An 18064-nucleotide genomic window follows, 5' to 3' on the forward strand; every position below is an offset into this window, starting at 1 on the left:
TCCTCCCAGCCTTGCTACCCAGAAAAAAAGCAGTATTAAATTATGTCCCATTATCCTATATATGACAACTATAAAAACTTAAATTGAGCAGCAAATAAACTACAAATAGTAACTTTAAAGGTAATTCTTTTTTAAAAACAGTAATTCTTAGTTGTAGTTTTTCCCATCCTATAACATTCAGAAGAAAGCAGGTGAATGATGATTGCCTGGTAAATTCTGAAAGAGTGAACATTCATAACTTCAGTTATGTAATATTAATTCAAAATATAGCTGTAAATATTAAAATATAAGCAGTCTCAGAAACTCACAGTTGAAGGGTTTTCAGATCACTACTTTAAGTGGACACATTCTAAAGAATGTGAAAATTGAATACACACATCAAAACAAGATGGGTCTGGAAATTTAAGTATATACTGAATTTAAATATATACTGAAAACTATGAAGGAATTATAAACTAAACAATAAAAGGCAATTGCTGGGGCTAGCATTGTAGCTCAGTAGTAGAGTGTGCGCCTATCACATGTGAGGCACTTCTTCCAATCTTCAGCACCACATAAAAATGAAATAAAGATATTGTGTCCACCTACAACTTAAAAAAAAAAAAAAGGCAATTGCTGCCGGGCAAGTTGTGCACATCTGTAATCCCAGTGGCTTACAAGGGTGAGGTAAGAAGATCACGAGTTAAAAGCCAGCCTCAGCAATAGGCACTAAGTAACTCAGTGAGACCCTGTCTCCAAATTCTAAATACAACATTTACTAATATGGCATTGTGTAAAAATGTGGATGTGTAACCGATGTGATTCTGCAATCTTTGTAATGTTTTGAACAACCAATAAAAAAATAAAAATAAAAATACAGGGCTGGGGATGTGGCTCAGCGGTTGAGTGCCCCCGAGTACCCCCACACACACACAAAAAGGCAACTGCTACTAAAATAAAAGTATTAGGAAACATCATCATTTAATGACCCATATGAGAAAAAAGCAAAATAAGAAACATGGAGCAGTAAATTATGAAAGGAAAAATGAGTTAGTTGATATGCAGAATAAATAAGTGTAGATGATAAGCTGAATGTGGGGAGAGAAAACACAAAGAAAAAAGTGGTCATTTATTCATCTTAGTATTTATAGTATTTATTGACACTTAGTTTTTATACATGTGTAATGAATGACTTCAAAGTTTGTAGTTTCAATCAAGTGGAAAGAAAAACCATAGCTGAAAGGAAACAAGTAGAGAGGGATAAGTTGTTTTTTTTTTTTTTTTGACCAATGAGTTTAATTCCAGATGTATATTGTAGGTTCCTGTGAAGCTTAGTGAAGGGTAATAAGTTTAAAGCTCAGAAAAAGGTGGGGAACTAGAGAAAAAAATAAACAAAATATTTTCACAGTTTAACTCTTTTGGAGATAATAAAACTCACCCAAGGTACAGATTTAAAGGAAAATGAAAAATTAACACAATGCTGGAGGATACCTACATATAAGAGATAAGCAGCAATTACAGCTGTTAATATTTCCATATTGAAAAAGATAATCATAAGCTAAAGACAATGACATGAGTTGGGTGGGAAAGAGCTTCAACTATAACATTTTTATCCTAAAATAAACATAAACAAATAGTGAAAAATGTTAATGTATTAAATGTAGGTAATTATGTAACTATTTTCAGGTGAAGTACATTGTAATTTTTTAACAAGTGCTAATAAGTAGAATAGTATAGAGGGAATAAAGACACAGACTCTCCAGATAAAAATGACTAACAGTGTTTAAAGACCAAAATGAAGTGACATTTAAACTGATTTTTAAAGGTTAGCTGATTAGAAATTAGAAGCCTGATAGGGGCTTTAGTGTTTCTTTTCAAAGAGCTGAGAATCAAATTCAGGACCCTCCAGTTTAGCTGGCCAGGTAAGTATTCTACCACTGAACCATACTCCCAGTCTCAGGAATCTCTCCCAATCCCTCCCCACCAACGGAGATAGAACCTGGTGCCAGAAAGTTGACCACTGACTTATATCTCCAGTACTTTCTTATTTTGAGACAGTCTCACTAAGTTACCTAGGTTGGTCTTGAACTTATGATACTCTTGCTTTAGCATCCTCTTGCCTTGGCTGAGATTACCAGGCCTGTGGCACTGTACCCAGCTGAAACATTTCTTAATGTCATGAAGACATAGGATAGATTACAGTATACTGAAGAATACAATAATGACTAGGTCATAAAAATATGGATAATTTTTGGACTACAGCTTCATCAGCTGAGAACATACATTTACTATCAAGATGGCTTCTATAATTTCTTTGTATAATTTACTGAGCCTCTCCTTCGCAGTCTTAATGTAATCTGATACAACAGACATTTGGTTACTGAACAATCATTCTCCCAGTTTTCGGATAGAAGAACCCTGACTTTATTTACCCTCCTTTCATTTGCCAAGTCATTCAGAGGAGGCTCGACACCTTTCTAGCCCTAATGATTGACTTAAGCCACTCAGGAAGTCTCGTTCCCTTGACAGTTTGCTTGTTGAGCCATGAACACAGGTTTCTAGAAAGTTTTCCTTACTTTCCATTTTTCTTGCACAGATGTTACATTCACAAATTTGAATGCCCATATCTGGGGCTGCCATCCAGAGACCTCAAGTACCTAGCAGAGGTAACATACCAATATATTGAGAATGGAAGGGCAGGAAGACATAAGGCACTTGGGTCCTAGATAGTGTTACTCAAATATTGTATAAACCTAAAGTCCCTTTTCAACATATCATAAGGACATATCAGCTCTTCTCTTGCCTTCCTTGTGCTTGAGGTCAAATCCAGAACAATCCTGTGCGTACTAGGCAAGCACACTATCTTTCAGCTACATTCCCAGGCTCCAGATATCAGGATTCAATAGCATAACAACAAAGATTTCAAACTTCCCTCAAAGTGTTTATATAATCATAAAATATTCTTTTCTTTTTAAGTTTTTTAGTTGTTTAAGGACTTTTACTGTATTTGCTTATTTATATGTGGTGCTGGGAATCGAACCCAGTGCCTCACACATACAAGGCAATTGCTCTACCACTGCGCTACAACTCCAGCCCTCCATAAAATATTAAGTTGTAAAATTTAAACCTTAAAATCATAGGCAAACTATTTTATTCTGATATGTGTATGAATATTTGCTGGAAAACAATGTTTTAACTCTCAATCTTATTTATTACTGCTATTCTGAAGATTTTTTTAAACATGAACTTATTTAAAAATCATGGAAATCTTTCCTGACACTGTCATAAAGTTTTTATCTAAAATTCTTTAAAAAATAAAAAAATCAACTTTGAAGATATAATTTACATACAATAACAGGCAAGCATTTTAAGCATAAGGTTCAATGAGTTTTGGCAAATGTGTAAAATTATATACTATATTCACAATACAGAATATTCTGATCATCCCAAAAGGTTCAGTTGTACCCTTCTCCAGGCAAATCCTAACTTCAATCCATAACCTCAGCCCTAGGCAATCATGATCTGTTTTTTCTAACTATAGATTTATCTTTTCTAGGGTCTTACCTAAATAAAATCATATGTATTTTGTATTTAGCTTTTTCATTAAATCCTGTCTGAGATACTTCCATATCATTGCAATGTATCAGTAGTTTGTTAATTTTTATTGCTATGTAGAATCCCATCACTTGCCTATAACCACATTCACTTGTTGATAGGTTTTTCGAGATGTTCCAGTCTGAGGCTATTACAAATGAAGCTACTATAAACATTCCAGTAAGTCTTCAGGGGTAGGGTGAACATGAGTCATTCTCTTCACCACCACCACCAGCAATATCTAGGAATAGAACTGTTTGATCATGTAATATAAAGTTATGCCTACTTTTACCACAAAAATCTATTAAACTATTTTCCATATTGTCTATACCATTTTGCATCCCACCAGTAATCAATGTGAATTTCAGTTGCTTTACGTCCTCAACAATACTTCTTTTTTTCTGTCAAAAACTTGTCATATACCTACATGGATTTGGATAGAATCCAAATATTCTGTATAGCTATGTTTTACATTTCCAAGCTCTGGCAATGGAAATCCATTGATATCAAAAGGTATATGACATCATAAAATGCATCTGGCTGAACTGATATTATAAAAATCATATGAACTACATATTAACGCTAACCAATTCACTGATACAAATTACAGTCAGGTACTGAATAATGGCACATCATCTTTAATCTCTCTTTATTTGCCAAAGTCAGCAAAAAGCAGTTAAACAACATCCTATCTTCTAAAATATACTATTTCTTCACTTAGGTTAGTTTCAATGGTAAACTAAGTAAGCATGAACATTAATTACTAAGATATGATGAGGAATCTCTTACATTTGCAGTGCTTCAAGGATCAGTTTCTCACTTTCTAAAAATCCTATTTAAAAACCAGGATTTAACTTACATAATTTAAAGTCACCCTTATTAATATACAGGTTATTCAGGTATGCACTTTTTTTTTTTTTTTTTGGTGGTGGTCCTGGAGACTAAACCCAAGGCCTCGCACATGCTTGACAAGTGTTTTCCCACTGTTACAACCCCCAGCCATTTAAAAAAAATTGAGTTAGGGTCTCATTAAATTGCCCAGGTTGGCCTCGAACTTGCAATCCTCATGCCTCAACCTCTCAAGTAGTTGGGATTATAGATGTGTGCCACCATGTCTGGCTCAGGTCTGCAAGTTTTGACAGATGCATACAATTGTACATTGGCTACATCAATGTCAATAAAGATCAATTGCATCACCTCCCAGGATTCTCCTATTCCCCTCTGTACTCTCCTTACAAGCCCAGAGAACCACTGATCTATTTCCTGTTCTTATAGTTGTATCTTTTCCAGATACCATACAAATAGAATCATATGATATTCAGCTTTTTGATTCTGGTTTCCTTCACCTAGCTTAATGTATCTGAGATCCAGGCATGTTTCTGCAAATGTCAACAGTTCATTCTTTTACGAATGAGTACTATGCCACTGTATGCACATACTACTGTATGCACATACTACTGTTTATTCATTCCCCAATAGAGAGACATTTGAGTTGTTTCCAATTTTTGAAAATTACACATAGAGCCACTATCAGCATATACCTGCAGGGTTTTCTGTGAACATAATAAGCTTTCATTTCATCTGAGTAATTGCCAAGGTGTGAAACTGCTGGCCTGTATGGAAGTACAATCTTAGGAGAAATTACAAAATGTTTCCAAAGTGGCCTTAACATTTTGCATTCTCACCAACAAAATGAGAATTCCAGTTGTTCCACATTTTTTGAGAGAGAGAGAGAGAGAGAGAGAGAGAGAGAGAGAGAGAGAGAGAGAGAGAATATTTTAATATTTATTTTTTAGTTTTTTGGCAGACACAACATCTTTGTTTGTATGTGTTGCTGAGGATTGAACCGGGGCCACATGCATGCCAGGCGAGCATGCTACCGCTTGAGCCACATCCCCAGCCCGTGTTCCACATTCTTAACACTTGTTTATGTCAAAAATTTTAAATTATTCTAATAAGTGTGAATCGAGATCTCTTGATCTCTCTATGGTTTTAATTCACTTTCCCCTAATGACTAAGCACCTGATATTGAGCATGTTTTCATGCTTGTTTTCTACTTTGCTAACCATATCTACTTTGGTAACATATATATTTAAACTGGTCCTTTAATTGGGTTGTGTACTGGAAACAAAAATATTTGCTATTATAACACTCTATAGTCTTTATATATTCTGGAATCATGTTCTTTGTCAGATATACATATATTATTCTATTTCCTCTCAGAATATATGTTGCCTTTGCATTATTCTAATGGTATCCTTGTACGTGTTTTTTTTTTAATTTTTTTGGTAGTTGTAGATGGACAGAATGTCTTTATTTTATTTACTTTTATGTGGTGCTGAGGATCAAACCCAGTGCCTCACACATGCTAGGCAAGCATTCTACCACTGAGCTATAGCCACAGGCCCTTGTATGTGTTTTTGAAATTTTGATAAAATCCAATTAAGAATTTTTAATTTTATGGTTTGTGGTTTATACGTCCTGAGAATTCTTTAGTAGAAGATTTTCTCTTATGTTTTCACTAGAATTCTAGCCTCTTACATCAAGACTATCAGGTTAGTTTAAACTAACTTTCGATTATTCTGTAAAGTCAAGTATGAGTTTCAATTTCTCCAAATTTGACATCCAGTGTTCCTAACTACTATTTGTGAAAAAAAATTAACTATATCCCACTGAATTACGTTGGTACCTTTGTCAAAATCAATTTACCACATTTGTTTAAGACTATTTCTATGGTCTGTTTCCCTGTTCTATGCCTATGATCAATTATTTCACTCTTTTCATTACTGTAGCTTTAGAGTAAGTCTTGAAATTAAATAAGCCCTCCATTTTTTTGTTTTTCAAATTTGCTTTGGATACTCTAGGCCAGGGGTCTGCAAATTTTCGCTGTAAAAGGCTGGACAGTGTTTTAAGTTTTGTAGACCATGTTGGTCTCTGTAACAACTACTTGACTCTGCCACGTTATTGCAAAAGCATCTATGCACAATACACAAATACATTAAGTGTGGCAGTGTTGCAATGACACAATTTCCAAAAAACAGAGAGTGAGCCAGTTTGGCTTGCAAGTAGTAGTCTGCCAAACCATGAAGTAGAGTCTATGTATTACTATACAAATTTTACTATCGAAGTGTCAATTTCTTAAAAAAAAAAAAAGGCTGCTGGGACTAACTCTACAGATCAATTTGATATCTTGCCGATCATGGTGGTGCACAATAGAATTCCAGTGCTTTGGGAAGTTAAAGCAGAAGGATCACAAGTTTGAGACCAGCCTTAGCAATTCAGTGAGATCCTCAGAAACTTAGTGAGACCCTGTCTCAAAATTTAAAAATAAATAAATAAAATAATGAGGACTGAGGATGTAGCTCAGTGGTAAAGCATCTCTGGGTTCAATCCCCAGTGCCAAGAGGTGGGGGGGGGAGGTTGACTTTTTAAATTTGTTTTAATTAGTTACACATCACAGTAGAATACACTTTGATATATCATACACAGATGGGATATAATTTCACATTGGTCATGCAGTCTGTTTCATTCAACTATTTGTCTTATCCCCACATCCTCTCCCCTTCCCTCTACCTAATCTGAGGTAACTCTATCCTCTTGTCTATGTTTCACCCCACACACACACACACACCCCTGTGAATTAGGATCCACACATTAGAAAAAACATTCGCCCTTTGGTTTTTTGGGATTGACTTATTTTATTTAATGTGATATTCTCCAACTCCATCCATTTACCCACAAATGCCATAATTTCATTCTTCTTTAAAACTGAGTAATATTCTATTGAATATATACACCACATTATTTTTATCCATTCATCTACTGAAAGACACCTAAGTGTAGTACTGTATTTATTTAGGATCTTCAAGTTTTTTCTCAAAAATATTTTGTAGTTTTTAATGTTATAGGTCTTCTCCAATTTTTGTTAAGTAAACCTCTAAGCATTTCTTGGTTTTCTAAATACTATTATAAATGATATTGCTTTATTTCTATTTTCAATTTTTCATGAGTTAGATACTTCCTGGGCACACACCTGGAATCCCAATGACTCAGGAGAGGGAGGAAAAAGGACCTCAAGTTTGGGATCCTCAGCAAGACTTTGTCTCAAATTTTAAGATAAAGGATTGGGTATGTCACTCAGTGGTAAAAAAAAAAAAAACTCTGGGTCTAATTCCCAATCTAATAATAATGATAATAAAATAATTTTTAAAAAGATACTTCTATACTGATGTGTGTATTAACTTGTTATGTTCCTGCTAGCCTCTCTGTTATCAGTTCTACTAGTTTTTTTTAAAATAGGTTCCATAGAATTATCTACATCCAGAAAGACCACAAACCAGTTTTATTTTCCTTTCCAATGTATGCCTTTGCCTGCCTGGCTTACTGCACTGGCTTGCTCCTTTATAGTACAATGTTGATAGAAGTGAAGAGAGAAAACATCTTTGCGATGGCTCCTGATTTTAAGTGAAAAACATTCAATCTATACCTTTAAGTTGTCTGAAAGATTTTTTGGTAGTTGACTGTCCTCAGGCTGAGGAAATTTCCCTTGAAATTCTTTGTTTGCCTGAGAGTTTTAAATCATTAATGGGGATGTTGAATTTCTTCCAGTTTCTCTATTTGTACTTATACAATCATATAGGTCTTTTTAATTCAACTTATAAGGTGAATTACATTGATTTTTCAATGTTAAATCAAACTTGGAACCTTTGAATTCTTGGGATGAAGAACATTTGGTCACAGTATATCACCCTTTTAGTATATTCCTGAAAGTTAATATTTTGTAAACTGTTTTTGGGTCTGTGGTCAAGAGACATTATTTTTTAATTTTCTTGTGAATTTTGTGTTGCTTCTGGTATTAGACTAATCATGTTGGCCTCATGGAATGAGTTGGGAAGAATTCCCCATACGTGTGTGTATTTGTATGTGTGTATATTTTTAAAGAATTTAAGACAGGTATTACTTGTTTCTTAAATGTTGAAAAGAATTCACCAGAGAAGCTATTAGGGCCTGGAGTTTTCAATTATAAATTAAGTATCTTTAATATATAGCACTATTTATATTCTTGATTTTGTTTCTTGCATTAACTTCCAAGGATTTCTTAAACTCATCCCAGTTGTTAAATTAATATCAGCATAAAGTCATTTACAACATTCCATTATTACTCTAGTTTAGCCCCACCCTCCCCCAGCAAGGCCCAAGGCTCTTTGGGAGTTTTCACTAAATGCCCTGAGTGATCAACAAGAACTTTTCCCCTCTGGTTAGTAAAAGCTCAAATACCTACCACTCATCTATGACCCCCGATGTACATCAGGTCACATTAATTTGGCCACTCTTTGTGCGGTTTTATAGTCTCACTCTATGCCTACATTAAGAAAAAGTAAAAAGACTTCTATGCACACACACACTTTTAACATTATTTGTCTACATTGTGTCGGCTGGAACTTTTCTTTTCCTCTGCAAACTCCAGCTACCTCCGTTTCCATAAATTCTGAAGTCTGTCTCTTCAACTTGTTACGGCCATCATTCTCTACCTTTGCTGAGGGGGTTAGGTAACTGAAAACTGCACCTGATTTCTAGTCTTTCAGGGACCACTGTGTGTAGTGCTGTTATCCACTGTCTAAAAAAAAAAAAATCACTGCTTCAATTTATTTTGTCCAGGTTTCACGCTTTTGGGGAAGGAGGCTAGGGATGGATTAAATTCATCATGACCACTTAATTTGTTCTTAAAAGTTTAAATCCAGAAAAATATTTCATTCCTTGATTTTAATATCATCAAAGTGCAGAGAGTATTACTTTCTAAATAAATCTGTACTTCAGGGCTGGGGTGTTGGCTCAGTGGCAGAGCGTTTGCCTTGTACATGTGAGGCACTGGGTTTGATCCTCAGCACCACATAAAAATAAATAGATTGTGTCCATGTGTAACTAAAAATATTAATAAATCTGTACTTCAGTTTGTATAACAGAATTTATCCCTTAATAATAAATCACCTTCAAATAAATTTTAGGTGTTTCACTATAATCTGTTAAAAGTACTCTGTGGCATTTTTCTTTTGTACAAGTTGAAGAAAGGAAACATTTTTAAGTACTCATTTATGTATCTGATTAGTTTAAACTTTATACTCAGCTTCAGATAGGCTCTTTTAGATGGGAAGAGGGGTTCTTATAAAGATAAGCATAATCAAAGAAAGAATATATAAAAATCAGAAGCTATAGAATAATCTGATTATAATGATTGCAGTCTTACTACTATAATCACTGTTTTATTGTCAGGAGTTTATTGCTTCTTTTCTATTATGTGGACATAGCATCTCTATTTTTGTACTTTTCTTTTTTGCAGTGCTGGAGATCGAAGCTAGCACCTCTTACAAGCTACACAAGTACTCTGCCACCAGACTACACCTCTGGTCCTTGTTCTTCTGATGTTTTAAAACCAACTACTTCACTTTCTACTGACACAGCCATTCCCTATCTATCTCACAATTTCTACATACTTTATTCATTTGTGACTGACTTAAGGGTCTCTCAATATTCCACAATTATATGATTTGCCTATTTTGGGACTTTGCATTTGAATGAGCAAAATTAAAAGAATATGAAGTACTACCCAATTGCCTTAACCTTGTAACCAGTTATGAATTGGCTGTTGGTTCATCCCATGGTTTCTTTGTGAGCCTGGAAGGAACCAGAATGACTGATCAGTATTCAGTGTAAACTCTTTAACAAAGTCTCCTGGATTGTTCTTGCTTTAATAGCAAGTGTTGACACATGTTTTAGCAAAATGCACTAAAAAGTAAAAACTTCTCAGACTGAAGCAAATCACCACATTACATTATTTTTCTTTAATGGAGATGACTTCAGAGATTTGGAAGATTAATGTTGAATGCTGATCCAGTTCCACCACAAAGTCACTTTATTTTTACTGGACAGAAGATCAGGATTTACCTTGTTCTCTCATCACACCTGAACTACTTTTTCATCTTTGATAATGAGTAAGAAAAGGAAGAGTAAAACTAAAAGGGCTTTGCTGATAGGGCAAATTCTCAGGAGCAGAGAAGTAAAACAGTTCCTTTCCCATTTCTTATATAGCCATCTTGTCACCCTTCAAAAGAAAATAAATCACTGAACTAAAATATCTGCCCTATCACCTTTGTCTTTTGTTTCAAAATTCGGTAGGAAATAAAAGATAAGATAGTGACAGCACCAAAAATTGTTATTAGTTATTTAAGATGGTCAGGTATTCTTTTTTTCAAATCTCTGATCTTTTAATCCTGCCCACTATAGTTTTCTGCTTTTCTTTCCACGTATCCCATTCTTTCAGCAAACTTCATTCCAACATTCCTGTTTCTCACACTTGCTTAAAATATAATCTGAATTTTCTTTCTGACTGTGTTTGCTGCTTTCACTATATTAAAACTTCCCAACAGGTCCCCAAATAACTCCACACTGCTAAATCCAATGACCAACTTTCAGTCCTCTCATCTTACTTGACCATTAGCCATCAGCCACATTTGACACAGGTTTTCTACTACCAACAAAATAAAATCTGAACTCCCTTAGCCCCAGTACTTCAGGCTAATTTCCCTAATTTCTTTTCCCATTCTGCTTTCCCTATCACCTACTAATCTAAATCTCAGCCTCAGAGTTAGGGAAGACAAAAAAGGATAATCAATATTAATTAAGAAAACCAGGAGGCAGAGACAGTCTACCAGGAGGCAAAGACAGCCTTTTAAGCAGAGCCAGCATGCTGTGCAAATCAGAGACATGAAAAATTGTACTCTATTTGTATAATATGAATTAAATTACATTCTGCTATCATATGTAATAAATTTAGAATAAATAAAACAAACAAAAATAAAGATCCCTATTAAACTAAAAAAAAGCCTACTACAAACCCAAGAATGAAGTGAGTTTTAAGAATTTTAAGTAGTTCAATGCTGAAGTACAACATACAAATAAAAAGGGAAAGATGAGAACGGAAGAGATAGTAATAGGAAACAGTCTATCTCAGAGAGATTTTGTTCTTTCTACTTGACACAAGCTGCATTTTATACACTGGCATTCATTTAATTTTCACTGAAATAAATTACTGAATTAAAATTTGATGCTGATGAATTCTATACAACTACCTAATATTTATATCCCCTGCAAAGAGCCAAGCATACCAAAAGGTCTAGAAATACTTAAGTTTTCCAGCAAGTTTCTAACACATCAATTCCCTAAGGCAGATTAAAGTTTTTCAGCTTTATCTTAGGTGGGTATTTGTCAGAATTACCTACACTATATAAGAATCTATAACACTGTATTCAGTGAATTGGGGACAAATTTGAAATGTTTTTAATGCAATTGGCTTAATCATTAGCAGATAACATTATTACACTGTATAGTGTTAAGTATCTTTTAAATAATATTTTCCACTTTGACAATGTTTTCTGTCTCTGAAATATTTATTATTTAATTTGACCCCATAATAATCCTAATTTACTACCAGGAGAAGTAGGCATAATTTCTACATATTATAGAACCTCAAGCCCAGGGAAGCTGTCTTTTTCAGGAGTTTAGGCTAAAAGGAAATACAACCAGGGAACTATATTTTCTAACTTCCAAGTTGCATTCTTTCCACTACTCAACATAACCTCTAAGAAAATTATGTATGACATTTTCTGTTCATTGATAAGTCACTAAATACTAACTCTTTAGAAAAACATTACAAACATAACAACATTATTGGCAGCCAGCTTCACTGCACAACTAACACCAATCTATTAACTTTGAAAACAGTCTTCCATCCTTCACTCTAACCATGTTGCATTTCTGGTAGTAACAGTGACTAAAAATTCTCAAGTAATATAACAAATGTTACCTTTTCATTTTTTTCGAGACAGGATCTCACTATGTGGCCTAGGCTGGCCTTGAATTTAGAATACTCTTATGTCTACCTCCTAAAGTAGCTAGGATTACAGGCACATATCACCTACCTGGCTAATTTAACACATTTTTGAACTTTAAGAAAGACTTAAATGTACTAACTGTAGCAATCTAACCAACTGTGGCATTCATTATATGCTATATCCAGTTTGGGGGAAGGGCCAGAGTCCTAGTTTGGCATTTTGCCCAGATGGTTCCAATTTACCACAGAGTTTTAAGAAATCCTAGATAAATTATAAATTTAATTTCATAAGGTATGAAATGAACAATTTCATTTGACTGTAAAATCAAGAAGCCTTACAGGTCATAAACATAAGTCAGTGACTTTTATCTTTCATTTTTAAATCTTCCCCTTTAATATAAAGCACAAAGGACAGCAGGATCATAAAAAAAAAAAAAAACAGAGAACATAAGCAGGGCTGGGGATGTGGCTCAAGCAGTAGCGCACTCGCCTGGTATGCGTGCGACCCGGGTTCGATCCTCAGCACCACATACCAACAAAAGATGTTGTGTCCGCTGAGAACTGAAAAATAAATATTAAAAATTCTCCCTCTTTCTCTCTCTCCTCTCTCACTCTCTCTTTAAAAAAAAAAATAAGCAAAGAGAAGGAAGCAGCAGATTGCTTAAAGGGCGTGAACTCCTGTCTTGTAAAAGCAAATAAATAACTTAATTTTCCAAGAGTGAAAGAAATAGAAAATGTAAGCAATGAAAAACTGAGGCTTGTAGAGTTCACTAATGGTGGCAATTTTCTACCACTGCAATCTTTTTTCTTTCTTTTTTTTTTTTTACACTTATAACAATTGACCTTAAAAAATAAGCAACTCATTCCAAATCCCTGGAGCCTCATGGTTTAAGTCTGACAAGGTTCTGAAGTCAAAGAAAGAATCCTTCATTGTTTCTTTTTCTTTTTCTTTTTTTGCTATGGATTATAGTAATAATAATAACTTACAAATCAATGTTAAACCACAGATTTAAAAAGTGAATTAAATTCAACATAGATCAGATCCAAGTGTAAGAATGAATTACTTTTAGCTACTTTCAACAATTGTTAAAAACAATTTGTTGGTAGAAAAGCACCTATAAAGAACTATTAGGCATCATTCCTTTCTCAAATTCTGCCAACTCTTGAAAAAATAAGCTGATTTTATCCCTTAAGAATTTTTATCCTCTCAGATTTTCACATCTTTTTTCAATATCCTCCACCAACACCACCACCACCACCCCACCCCAAGATATTCCAAGACCTTTTTTTTTTTTTTTTTTTTTTTTTTTTTTGAGGCAGGGTCTCCCTAATCTGCTGCAGCTGGCCTTCAATTTGTGATCCTCCTATTTTAACGTCCCAAGTAGCTGGGATTACAGGTGTGTGCCACCATGTCTGACTTTTGTTAAGACTTTTGAGGAGCAAATTGCTATATCAGATACTGCTTTAACCTTTGTTGGTCAGTTAAATGCTCCTCAGACGCTACATGGACTCTTCTTTAAACAATTATTTGTGTAACAACATTGTATCTCCCTTCTGGTTTTTTTTTCTTTAAGTAAGACTAAACTAAAGAAATTGGATTTAGTTATTGACTGGAACTCTTTACTTTTCCCCAAATTCTTGGGATATTTACTTATTATTATCTTGAATTTCAATGTATGTTTTAATCAACAGATTTAAAACCAAAAGTTTGATATATAAGTCAAATGTACACAACTATAAGTATGACAATAATACAGCAGACCCAAGGAAAGGGAGTTTTCAGCAATGAAGCAACAAAAGCAAGGAATAGCCAAGTGATTTAAGAAAACAAAATGAATCACATGATGACAAGCATGGGTGGAGATGAGTTGAAGAGGCAAAGCAAGAAACCACAATCAATAAGTTCTAAGACCATGGAGCTTTTGGTACAGATATTGTATTTTTGTTAAACCACTAATCTCTTAGAAATTAGCAGCATAACAGTGCCTATCAAACTCAAGGTAGTATATCTGGTAATGGAAGTAATTAAAAAATAAGTTGTTAAAAATAAGTTGAGACTGGTATACCAGAATTTCATTTTAACTTGTACATATAAACTACATTTAAAACCATTGCATTTTTTCCATTGTTAAAAACAAAAAACTCTGAAATAATTTTACATATTTGTAATTGGTTTCTCTTAAATTAGGCATGATGGTGCATGCCTGTGACTTTCTACTTGGGAGGCCAAGGTTGGAGGATCATAGCATGAGCAATTTTGTGAGACTCTATATCAAAATAAAATAAAAAGGGCTGAAGATGTAGCTCAGGGGTAGCATACCCCTGGCTTTAATCCTCAGTACCACAAAAAAATAAATTAATAAAATCACTGTCCTTGAGAGGTGATTAATAAACCTTTCTTTCTCAACCATGATATATTACTTCATGAAGTAAACAGTTTATTTTGGTTTTGTTAGAAATCAGTAAAATTTTGACATTTGCTTCAAATTTTTAAATCTCCAAACACATTAAAAGATTTTTAATTTTTAAATTCCATTAAGAAAGTTCTGTCTTGTAATTAATATATTAAACAAAAAACTACAGTTTGGGCATATAATAGGTGTTTAATAAGTGCTTATTACTCAGTTTTCTTAGCTTTTGTCTCATTCAAAATCAAGCTAATATAATTCCATGGATACTCACTAGATAAAAAGATTTATAAAATATCAATTTTGCCTTTTTTTTGGTACCATGGATAGAACCTAGGGGTACTTAAGCACTAAGAAACATCCCTGGCCCTTTAGATATTTTATTTTGAGACAGGGTCTAGCTAAGTTGCTTAGGGCTTGCTAAATTGCTGAGGCTAAATTTGAACTTTCAATCTTCCTGCCTCAATCTCCCAGGCCACTGGTATTACAGGAGTGCACCACTGCAGTGGCCTCTGTTTTGCTTTTCAAACAGGAATTTTCCCAAAAATATGTCTAAGAAATAATGACAATCACACAGAAGAATAGTAAAGACAAGCAATGATTTTTCTAGCAATTTTTTGGGGGGAGGGTGTGGGGAAAGAACATGACCTTACTTTTTAAATGAATAGAAAACATCTCTCAGATCATCTAAAATAGCAAAATGTATTAGATACCTAAAGTCATTCTTTTCCTGAAACTTATAGAATAAAATAAAAGATTAGGTCTCATTTTGTCAAAATACTCTCCACAGAAAGCTCATTTAGTGGATATAGCTGTGTATTATAGGCACCTGTTAGAATATCTTCCAGGAATCTCAAATTTACCTTATCCAAAATAAGACCTGTCATCTTTCCCATCACAATCTATTACTCCTTCCTCTTGTCACTCATGTCTCTGTGAACGGTAAGCACAGTGCTCCCATCCACACTTCACTAGAAGTCTGAGAGTCATGTTTAACTTCTACTTCTCCCATGTTCCATATGGTTAGTAACCAATACCTGATCATAATAGCCCATAATCTATAAAATTTTTTTCACTTCTTCAGCTAATTACTACTTCCCTTAATTACCTATTATTTATTGCCTAGATTATTGCAAAAGCTTCCTTGACTAGCCTGTCTCTGTGTTAGTTCTCTTATCTCTCTGATTATACAGTATGTTTGCATGTTCTCAAAAAACAAAACAAAACAAACAAAAAACCATATGCAGTGATGGTGCACACCTGTAATCCCAGTAGCTCAGGAGACCAAGGCAGGAGGATCACAAGTTGAAAGCAAGCTTAGCAATTCAGTGAGGCTCTGAGTAACTTAGTGAGACCCTATCTCCAATCAATCAATCAATCAATCAATAAAAATAGTACGCTGGTTGGAAATGTGGCTCAGTGGTTAAACATCTCTGGGTTCAATCCCTGGTATGTATGTATGTATGTATGTATGTATAAATAAATGAATTAATGAATAAATAAATAAATCTGATTATGAGCCTTGGTTAGCCTGACTCCCACTTCTTTTCTCCCAGTATAAAGTCTGCACTCCTTAACATGCAACAGAAGGCCCTGTATAATTTGCTTTATTTACCTCTCCTGGCTCTTCCCATCCCTCTTCCTACATCCAGTGCTTCTTGGCATACTGAATTTATTTTAGAAATACTGCTTTCATAAATGTTTGATACAACCACCTACCTCTTTCTTTATGCTTGGCTTATGACTACTCACCCTTCTCAAGTCTTACCTTAAATGTTCAAGGAATCTTCCCTGATTTCTCAAAGCACATTTTATTCCTAAATATGCTAATATTTTATTCCTTAATAAGGCAAGTCACTTTACTGAATTGCTACAGCCTGTTTGTCACTATGTTCCTCTAAACTGCAAGCTTTGGGGCAACAATTTTTAAAAAATTTTTTAAAAAACTCTTTCCAGTGTTTGTTCTATAGCTAATACCCAATAAATATTTTTAGAGTGACTTTGAAGTTAGACCTACATTTCAATTATGGTTTCATTACATATTATTGTGATCCCTGGTTAAATTACTTAATCTCTCCCAAGCCTGAGTTTCCTAATTTTTATTCAGAAGAAAAATACCTATCTTTCAAGGTTCTAAGAATTAACTGATATCATATGTAAAGCAACCAGTACATACCCTAAGAAAAGCAGGTGTTTGCTTTGATTAAGACTTCTGGCTTAAACAAAAATGAGATTTTTATAAAAGTTACTGAAAGGTTACAAGGAACTTGAAATTATAAAAGAAAACTAGAAAAAGGAATCTAAGTCCTGGAAATTTAGTTTGTTACCTTCTCTTTCTCCTGGTCCCTCTATCATACCCATTTTTTCCTCACCTTAGCTCTCCTCTTACAAGTTTGTCTCAGTCTCTATCCATCTTGCACTCTGCCCCTCTATATATCTGCTTCATTCTGCTCTCCTGTGGCAGAATAGCCTTTTCAGCCCTTTGCTTCACAGGGTAAAACATATTATAGTCTTAATTTTACAGTTAAGAAAGAGATTTTAAGAATCAACTTTGAATTTCTAAAGCACTCTGAACTTCCCTCTGGGTGAGTCTTCTCTAGACAAAGGTGGGATTGCTGCTGGAACACAGCAGGTCCCATTTTAACTTTGAGATGGTGAAAAGGGTCTTAAGAAGTCTGGGCAATCAAAATATTATTGCACGTATTAAGTAAAAGGCAGCAGCATTTCAGGAGAACTAAAAACTTTAGTTAACCAACTACAATAAAAATGTAGTAGTTATCAATCACAAGTTTAAAGTTACATTTCTATGACCTATGAGTGGAAAATGTATATCAATATAAAACATGTTAAAGGATTAGTTTTTTCCTGATTTAAATTCTTTTACTAAATTTCTGATCTCAATAGCTAAATGTTGCAAAATAGACTGCAAAGGTAAACATTTCTTTTTAAAAGGATAAGGATTAAGGATATTCTTTTAAAACTTTTATTAAATTAGATAGCAAAAGAACAAAATAATGTACAGTATATTTTAAAGATGCAAAGAGGAGGTTAGGAAAAGACCTCAAAAGTACATTTTAAAATTTAAACTAGCAGGGCTGGGATTGTGGCTCAGCAGTAGAGCACTTGCCTAGCATGGGCGGGACCCAGGTTCAATTCTCAGCACCATATAAAAATAAAGGCATTGTGTTGTGTCCAT

At 34.2% G+C, this 18064-nt stretch overlaps 1 protein-coding gene across 1 annotated transcript in view; it reads right to left on the reverse strand.

The window, feature by feature from the left end:
* The window catches only part of LOC144372078 (uncharacterized), a 161591-nt gene that overhangs the window by 93574 nt on the left and 49953 nt on the right, over nt 1-18064 (reverse strand). The gene's annotated exons all lie outside the window — the stretch shown is intronic.

Source organism: Ictidomys tridecemlineatus, chromosome Y (genome assembly GCF_052094955.1).
Source record: "Ictidomys tridecemlineatus isolate mIctTri1 chromosome Y, mIctTri1.hap1, whole genome shotgun sequence".
Taxonomy (NCBI): Eukaryota; Metazoa; Chordata; class Mammalia; order Rodentia; family Sciuridae; genus Ictidomys; species Ictidomys tridecemlineatus.